We start from the raw sequence: 9,988 nt of genomic DNA on the forward strand, positions 1-9,988 counted from the left end.
TTAAATAATGATGGGCCTTGACTTACTTTTAAAGAAAGGCCCAATACCTTAAAAATAGATATTAGGTCGTCAGTCATCTTCCTCGTTCTTCACTTGTAACAGTTATTAGAACTAGTTGTTGCCGGCAATCGAGAAATCTAACTATTAGTTTCATTTTTCTCCTTTTCATCTCAAATACTCTCTGTTTTGATCTACCAACAAATTTTCCACATGGGTCGAAGTCAAAATTTCACAGGGGTCGGTCAGTATTTTAGCGCATATATAATACTGGAAAAAAAGGGTCAGCCGGCTTGTAACATTCGTTAATTTTCAAACCCCGAAAGCCTGACCCATTTTAAATTTTTGATTTTGTTTAAAAACTAGTTAAACGCGGCGGGTTGTTAATTTTTATGGACATGCTAAAGTTGTAGATACATCAAGTTTTTAAGTCTAAATTTTTTTTTTAGATGTGTCAAAAATTGGGTTCCAATATGTAGAAACATAGATATTACATCAATATAGCAGGTAGGCGGGCAACAAGCTGCGCCGCCACCCCTTTCTGAATTGCAAACCCTAACCTGCTAAAGACATACCCCTGCCCCTTTGGAGTCGACACATTGCTATGCACAACCTGTTGGACCCTGGTTAGAAAATGGATAGCTTCCGGTGCCAAGGAGCCAAATGTATCAAAAGCCAGAGGGACAAAAATATGTTGGTTCTCTTCGCAGGCTTTAGCATGTTTCTCCACCTTCTTCGTTTCAGCCCTTTTATTATTTTATTTGATTGATTTCATTTGCAAGGATAATGAAGCTCGTTTTCTCCTATTCAAACAAATTAAAGCCTTTAAAATGAAAATTTCAAATTCATGTAACGTAATTATGTATGTACAAGGCGTACGCCATTCAGTGACATGTAGAGTTTCTATAACCCCAGCGTTGCGCAAGGTTCATATCATCATAGTTGGTTTAACAATGATAACAATAAGAACAAAAAGAGCAAAATAGATCGTGAATTGGATAGCCCACGGTCAAATATGTAACGTATCAGCCCATAAGAATCAAAAATTTGTTTTTAGTCGGATTGGGTTTGCTATCCAAAAGGGGGTTGCGGCGCAGCTTGTTGCCCGCTTACCTGCCACTTCATTGTAAATCGTTTGGATGTTTCTATGAAATATAAAAGGAGCCAGTAAGAAATATGTAAAATAGTAATTTTATTATCTAGAATTGAACCAAATAAAAATTCATCTATAACAAAATATAAAAATAAAAAAATAAAAGTCATAAACAGCTAAACACAAACGCAACACACCAAAACGCTAGTCAAATTGAAAGAATAAAATAAGTATTTCATCATTTGCAAAAAAAATCAAGAACACATCAATTTTAAGGCACCTGTAAGTCTGTAACAGAATGTCAAAATCCAAAAATAAATTTAGCACATGAAATGAGAATTGCAACACAAAAATCAAGAACAAACAACAAAAAACAGCCTGATAAGCTTTGAAGTAGCATCATAGCCATGAATGTAATGATCATCAACATAAAGAGACAACATATATGGAGGATTGGAGGTTCAGATAAGACCAATATCATCATCATAACCTTTATAACCCAGACCCATACTCGGACCATCACAGTAAAAGGTTCAAAGTGAGATGCAGAGCAGAGAAGGCAAATCACAATGTAAGCTCGCCGTCGCCATAGGCAATGGTCATCACTCAATTTCTGTCTCTATATTTTTAAGCCGCCGGCAACGGCAGTTGTCCCTCTTTCTCTCCTTACTAAAGGTAAATCGGTAATAGTTCTGCAGAAACCAATTATTCAGCTCACAACCGATCTTTGAAACTATAGATTGAGAGAGAGAGAATGGTGAGCTTCTGGATGATTTGGGGAAAATGGAGGTGGACATCTGGGCATGGATGGTAAAATAATGTGGGACACGTGTTATAAAGTTATAAAAAGCTTGAAAGGGCGATATCTAGTTAAAGCATATGTAAAACGATCTTTTAAGTTACAAACGTATAAGCGTAATGTACACATAAAAGATGCAGCTGGAAATGTACTAAAATAGGTTACAATTCACATTCCACCAAGCACAAAACCATAAAGCCAAGTTCATTTGTAATTGTATATTTATAAATTTATATATATACATAGGATTGATTTCTTTTGAAAACCGCTTTGAATTTTTAGAATTCGAAAAAACTCAACGTAACAACTTTTTTTTTGAATTTTTTTTACACATGTGTAATACGCAAGTGTAAGTAATGTAAAAAAATTACCGTAATTTTTTACACACCGAATCGACTTTTTGCACATGTGTAACTAAAGTTTAAACTTGTGTAATCAACAAAAATCTTTATTCTCTCTCATGATTCATTTTTTAATCAAATTTAATCTCAGCCACATATTCTAACTCATTCAATTAAATGTGTGGGCCAAAATTGAGTTTTTTTAAAGTTCTTAAAACTTATGAAGTTCTCAAAATATCTCTCCCCTAAATATATATATATATATATATATATATATATATATATATATATATATATATATATAAATTTCAAATTTTTTTCATGTATTTTATATATTTATATTTATTCGTTTAACCGACCCACTTTGTAGTTTCAAAGTATTCTTGTTTGTCGTTCATCATTTAAATAATATTACCGGTGATTTAAGTTTATAGCTCGTTAGTTTATATTCGTATTGTTCAAATAGCAAAACGATGAGGTTTAAAGTTTATTAAGTTTAATCAATTCGCAAACTACTGAGTATAATATGCTAAGTATCTAATTATATATTTTTTATTACATTTATGAAACACTTCAAAAGTTTAAGGATTTAAGTGTAAATATATTTTAAAACTTGTCTTAATATAATTCGAAACTTGAGGGAGCAATGTGCAGAAATGCTTAAATTAAAATATCTAAAATATAAAATCCCAACCCACCAACCCTGTTTCCCGTATTTCCAGCAACAACCACAGCCGGCGAGCCCGACGGCTTCGGCGAGCCACCAAACACCATAAATCTCGCATCAAAACACAATTAAAATCTCGTAAAATCGGTATAACGCAACGTTAAACATTAATCAACAATAATAACGCGTAACAACAATGTAATATGCGCGAATTAATCCCGTAACCCACCGGAATTTCATCAAAATCCATTAACAAGCAATTAACATTAAACGTTACAATTAAGCTTATAAATAGCCTCTAAACCATCATCTAAACTTGTACCAAACAACAAACCAATCAAATATACTCTCAAAAATCCGTTATTAATCGTCCAAGTTCGATTCCAGCCAACTCGTGATTCACCTTCAATTAGGGGTGTTCAAAAAAATCCGAATCCGAATCCAAATTATCCAAAAATTCAAATTCTAACTATCCAAAATTTTGGATATTCGAATCCGGACATCCGAATATTCGGATTCGGATAGTAATTCTAGGACTTTTTGGATAATTCGGATATCCAAACTATCCGATATTAGATCAAATATTTTTTTAATTATTTATTTTATTCAAACATATATACATATATCTTTCTAAAACCCTACCCTATATTGATACATCCTCAGCCGCTCATTTCTTCCATTCCCAAATCCATGGCCAGTTCATAGCACCACGCCACCACCATGTCACCAACCACAACCAGCTTACCTCCACGGCCCCCACATCTCTCTGCATCTCAAATTCGACCCAAAATATTGTTATTCCTCATTTGTGTTCCATAGTTCAGTTCATCTCAGCTCGGCGGCTTTTGTTTCAAGGTTAGATCTACCTCTGAACTGGATAAGTAGATGAAGATGAGGTACGTACGATTCTAGGTGGCTGGCGACAGTACATGACCGGAGACGGTGGTGGCCTTTGGTTTAGTTGTTGTTGAGATAACGAAGGGGATTGAGGATGGATAAATTGTGTGCTTTACTCTTGGCTTATAATTTTATAAGTATTAATCTATAATTTATTTAAGTTTTACTTGAAGTTTAATGTTTAGTTAATCCAAATGTGGTTTATCCGCTTGTGAATAAATCACATGTCGTTTCAACTTTCATCTCAAGTATGCAGCTTGAACTACATTTGTATTCACATTCTTTCAAATCGGTTATGTAGGAACGAATTTGGGCTTTAAATTATTTGAATTATCATTAGCATGAATCACCTTTCGAGGATTCACATCAGAAAACATGATATGAGTTTCATCATCAAAAGACATCGGTCTTTTCAAAATCTCCTTAATCACAGGAACAGGTTTGGATTGTTCCTTGATAAATGGATGAACATTTTGTGATTTCTCCAATCCGTAATTTCTGACTACATGACCTTGTTCACCACAGAGAAAACATGTTCTCATGTCAACACGCTTACGTTGTGGTTTAGCAGAAGCTTGTACAACAGAAGGTTGATGAAAAACACCAACAATGGGACCTTTGTCCAAATCATCTAAAGTTACAAAGTTTCTTTTCATGTAGAAATCAAGGTTTAAACAGTTTGAAAAACTTTGTAAAGTGTCAGTTCTATTCGATTTAACAAATTGAACATTATTAGCAGATTTTAACAATTGTTTGGCTTTTATCAAAGGATATGTTGCATTTGATGTTTTGGAATTCACAAATTTATGTTCAAGATCTTGTATCTTGGACGTTTCATTTTGAAAGACGCTTTCTATCAATTCAGGCTTGATAAGATTAAGCGGAATGTCTTTCTTGGTGAAAACTTTGCTAATCCTTTTCAACTTAAACACTCAACCAGTAAATGGTTTATAAGCAACAGACTGACGAAACGCATCAAATCCTCATCAGAAATCTTTGGCTTTTCTGATTTTTTAGCTTTAACCTTAACCGGTTTCTCCTTTTTCACTTGAGATGCATTTGAACCATACACAGCCTCCTCAAATTCATGAGGTTCACACAAAATGTGATTTGAACTTGGAATGTCTTGGTTTTTGTGTATAACTTCAGGTTCAAATACATCCTTAATGATTACCTTCTTAGCATTTTCAAGAATGATTTTGTTACTTTGAATATGAGATTTTTGAGATGAAGATTGAGCATTCAAATTGTCAGTTTTAACAACTTTAGGTTTTATCTCAACAACAGGTTCATTAACAACAACTTCCTTATTTACTGCAAAAGGATTTGCAGTATAATCATTATGAATGGTGGTGGCACTTCAACAAAACCTACACATTTCTTTGAATCTTTTTGCTTACAAATCACTTCAATAATTTCATTTAACAAAAACGAAGAATTTCAAAACTTGCCCAACTTGCTTTCCAAATCAAGAACCTCATTCTCAAGTTCTGTTATCTTAGTTCGATGTTTCAAAATCTCTTGAAATTGTTGATCATTAATTGTCATTTTGACAGACAATTCAGCTTTCAAGTCATGATTACTAATAGACAATGCTTCTATTTTCTCCCTAGATCTCATTTGTAATTCTAGTGATTGTCTATATGTATCCTTAATTGAAGCAATTTCTTTTACCAATAGGTAATTATGCTCTTTCAACGATTCTAATTAGGCTTAACAATTTCACAATCAACACAAGACACATTTGCAGACATTTTAACAAAAGAGGAAGAAGAAGAGCAAACCTCATCAATCTTAGCCATGCATGAAAAAGAAGTTGGTTTCATATAATCATCGATATCCGATTCCGTTTCATTGTTAGATGACAGCTCGTTCCCACTAGCGTCTTGAAATCTTTCATTTAGCTTGAACATAGCCAAATTCTCTTGATTATCGTTGCACAACAATCTTTGATTCCAGTCAGTTCTATTAGCCGTCAGCAAAGCTTGTGATCCCGAAGGTTTAGAAGAACTACCTCCAGAATGTTTTTCAAAAGAATCATTACCCTTCTTCACAGAATTTATGTCTTGACTTCGAGGTCCATTATACTCCTTCTTTGGCTTATCACATTCTTTGGCAAAGTGACCAAATTCTTGAAAATTATAACACTTGACTTTCAACTTATCAAAACCAACTCTTTTGTTCAGAGATGGTAAGTCTTTCCCGGTCCTTTGCATGAATTTCTTCACCTTTCTCACAATCATTTCCATGTTCCATTTAAGATCCATAGTTTCAAATCATCTGGATCAATTTGGTCATAGTCTTCATCTGTTAGCTCACTCGTAGCAATCTTACTACCAACCAAATTCTCATACGATGTCATGAAAGCACAAAGAAAAGCAAAATTTTGTTTAGCTTCTTTCATGTTAACATTTGGTGGTGGAGTGAAACTATTGGTAGAGGAAGACCCACCAGAATTATCAGTAAATCCAGAAGCCATAAAGCATACATTTGGATTACTATATGTTGATGATCCCTCGTTTGCACTTTGAGAAAGAAATGCAATAATCGGAGTTGCAGTGCTACTTAATGGCATACAACCTCCATAAAAAGATGGATCTTGAGTTTCTTTTGAAGATTTCTGACATTTCATATCATATTCTCTAGCTTCCACTTTTTGCATGAATTCTGAAGCCGTTAAGTCTTCATTTTTGAAGTAATTATTTTCTTTCAACACCATCAGGAATGTTGAATATGAACCTAGTAAAGCATTCTTGATTGTATCAATTTTATCAGATTCAGTGGTTCCATCTTCAACTTGTTCATTTATGCTATTAATTGATTAAAACAAGTAAGCATTTCTTCAACAGTCTCACCCTTTAATAAGTTAAAGTTTCGAAATTGAAACTTCAACATCACTTTCTTGCTTTCTTCTGTGTTTCCCATAATTCTCATCTTAATATGTTGAAACAATGAAGCACATATTTTAATACTTTCAACTTGATAAAATATGTTATCGGATAATGCCATAGTCAGAGTTGAGTATGCTTTAATCTCAATATCAATCTCTAAAGTTTTCTTTTCTTCTTGCGAGTATTGAGAAAAATCTTTTGGAGTAAAACCCGTAGTCTCACTACCAAGCATTGGAACTGTATAAACTTCATCAAGACATTGAGAACAATCAGGATGCACTGAACCAAGATGTGCTAGAAAACGTGGTTCCCATTTAGCTAAATCACTGAATTTCATTAAACAAGGACATTTAGAATGAGATCCAATTTCCGCATCAAGATGTAGCATTTGTTGCATTAATGCGTTCTGAGATGCCAATGCATAAATTACATCCATTTTAAGTAAAAAGTTTAAACTTAACAAATTATAAACTTTAGGGTTAAAAGTGAAATTTGAGTAACGATCAGTAACAGTGATCTTTAACGAATTAAGTGATGTATGGATGACGAATTAGGAATAGTAATTTAACGAATTAAGTGAACTCTGGATGATGAATCAGGAACAGTATCTTAACGAACCAGTAACGAATTTACTGTAACGAATGAGAAACGAATCAATGACGAGTATGAATGACGAATCAAAGACAAATCAATGGCGAATCAACGAACACGAATTAGCTACATTGAGCACGAATTAGCTACAGTGAATAACGAACTAGGTTGTTATTCAGTTGTAACAAACTTTGCACGTGGCACGAATTAGTTAGAGACTGATAACAAATTAAGGCACGTGAATAACGAATTAGTCATAACGGATTAAGGCCATCTTCAAATCTTCAAACTTAAATCTCCAGAAATCTGGAAATTTTCCAGATTCAAAACTCAACAAAACCCAAACTAAAATTATGTAATACAACTTTAATATAGCACCAAATCGGCCAAATCAAAAGCCAAAATGCTCGTAATCAATCTGCGAACACAACCAATCTATCCCTTATAAATTAAATCAAACCAACAATTAACAATTTCCGATAATCTAACACTCTGTTTTGTACAACTTCAGATATGTTGGGATGAGAAAAGTGCTAAGTGAAGATTGGAATCTTCTCAAGCTCTCTGAAATTGGGTAAGTATGGAAACCGAGCACACTTGAGCCTCCGAGCAAGCTTTTTACTTATCCTAGCATTGTATTTTGCCTTCCGTGTAAGGTTATCTTCTTGAAGTCTTCTAAAGTGTCAATCCGAGCAGGGTTTGTCTAGCAAAGTTGTTCTTCAAGTCAAGTAAGGTTGGTTTCCTAGCAGACCCTTGACTAAACCAAGCTAATGAAGCCAAGTATTTTGGAATATCTAGCAAGGTTTGATTAATAAGCAGTGGTCCAAGCAAGCATAAAGAAATTTGATCAAGAAATATACTAACGACTTTCTCTAGAAAGGTTCAACTCCGATCAAGCTACAGTGCTACCAACACAAGTCAAACAGTGTTACTAGCACACTATGATTTGTTCAGCAAGTTACTTTTTGACAAAGATTTGAAGGGATTTCTGAAGAACTAGTTTGCTCGCAAGATCATATCGGGCAAAGTTCGCTATGGTCAAGAAGATTGAAGTCTGCTAGGTGAATATTTTCTAAGGAAAATATTCTAAGTAAAGTCTACCTGGAGAACTGTTCCCTAGCACACTTTGGTTACCAGGTCTGCTCGAAGAAGACAAAAGCTGCAAAGCTTACTCGAAGATATGTTTTACACTTAGAATATTTTGTAATGTGTTTTCTGATTATGTAACAATCATTAGGGTTTCTAAAACAAAATGACAGTTGTTAAGAGGCTGGCCTATAAATAGAATGATCTAGGGCATGCCTCCTACGGTAGACACAGAGAGAGAATAGAAAACCTGAAATATTCCTGACTTTGAGAGTGACAGTTGATCTTTAATTTGTACGGACAAACATTCCTTACAGAAACCCTAATCGATTTGCATTTGTATGAATCTTTCTATAAATGGAAATCTTTTGAGTTAATGCTTGTATGTGTTACCTTAGCATTTATTGTGCAACAAATAGTGTGTTAGTGATTCTGCCGTTAACATAGTATTGTTCTTACCTTATATAGTAGTTCGTTAACCTTCTTGTCAACACTTTAATAGCGTGGGTTGCGACATATTTGTGAGTAATATATCCTATTGAAAGGGACCGACAAGTGGTATCAGAGCCGTTGCTGCTATTAAGGTCAAGAACTGTTGCAGATGTGAAGAAGGAAAATGACGTGAGCAGACTACTGTTACATTAAAATCTGATGTCAGATACTCTGTTCTTCTAGATCTATAATATTTGGGTGTTTTCATTCTCTCTTTTGAATTAAAGTTTTAATTTTTACTCTAGATCTTGCTCTAGTCTGACCAGATTCATCAGATCTGAAGTTTTTATCTACATATCTGATTAATTTTTAAGAAAATCTTAAAAACTTGTTTAAGTTTATCAATTGTGTGTCTCTGTTTTTCAAAACCTTTTAAAAATCTCAAAATGTCTGGACATGACGAGCAAGTGGTCTCAACTAACAAGATTCCAAGGTTATATGGATAGGAAAACTTCGTAAAGTGGAAAATTCTCTTTGAAGCTTTGGTGTGCTATAATGATGTTAACATGTGGGATTCCTTCAAGATTGGATCATATACACCTGATGGAACAAATGCCAACCAGGCTGTTGAAGTGAGAATGAGGAAAGTGGATGACAGAGCTCTTGCTATGTTGAAATTAGGGTTGTCTTGGGAAATTCTGACTAAGGTGGCTCACCATGCTACTGCTAAAGCCATGTATGATGCCATTCTCGAAATGTTTAAGGGCAATTCTAAATTAAAGAAAATCAAGAAGGAGAGGCTTAAGCAGCAACTGGACAGGTTCAAATACAAGGATGGTGAGAGGCTGAAGTCAGTTTTGGAGAGGTACCTTGCCATAGTCAATGAGATAAGGACAACTGACTATGTGGTCACTGATTTGGACTTAACCACAAAGTTACTGTCATCTCTGTCAAAAGAATGGTACATAGCAAGCAAGTTCATCAGATAAAAAAACAAATTATGAAGAATTGAAGCTTGAAGATGTTGTCTGTTTTCTTCAAGCTGCTGAAATCGAAATGATAGAAAATGAAGTGATAAAAGAAGACAAACCTAGTTTCCTAGTTTCAAATGCACTCATTTATCCAATGGGAAACACGTCTATAAAAAATCAACAACAAATCCTAATCATTGAGGAACCAAATGAACCTGGTGTT

The sequence above is a fragment of the Bidens hawaiensis genome, unplaced genomic scaffold (genome assembly GCF_021521415.1).
Source record: "Bidens hawaiensis isolate Kalapana, Puna unplaced genomic scaffold, B.hawaiensis_p1.1 tig00017562_1, whole genome shotgun sequence".
In the NCBI taxonomy this organism is placed as follows: Eukaryota; Viridiplantae; Streptophyta; class Magnoliopsida; order Asterales; family Asteraceae; genus Bidens; species Bidens hawaiensis.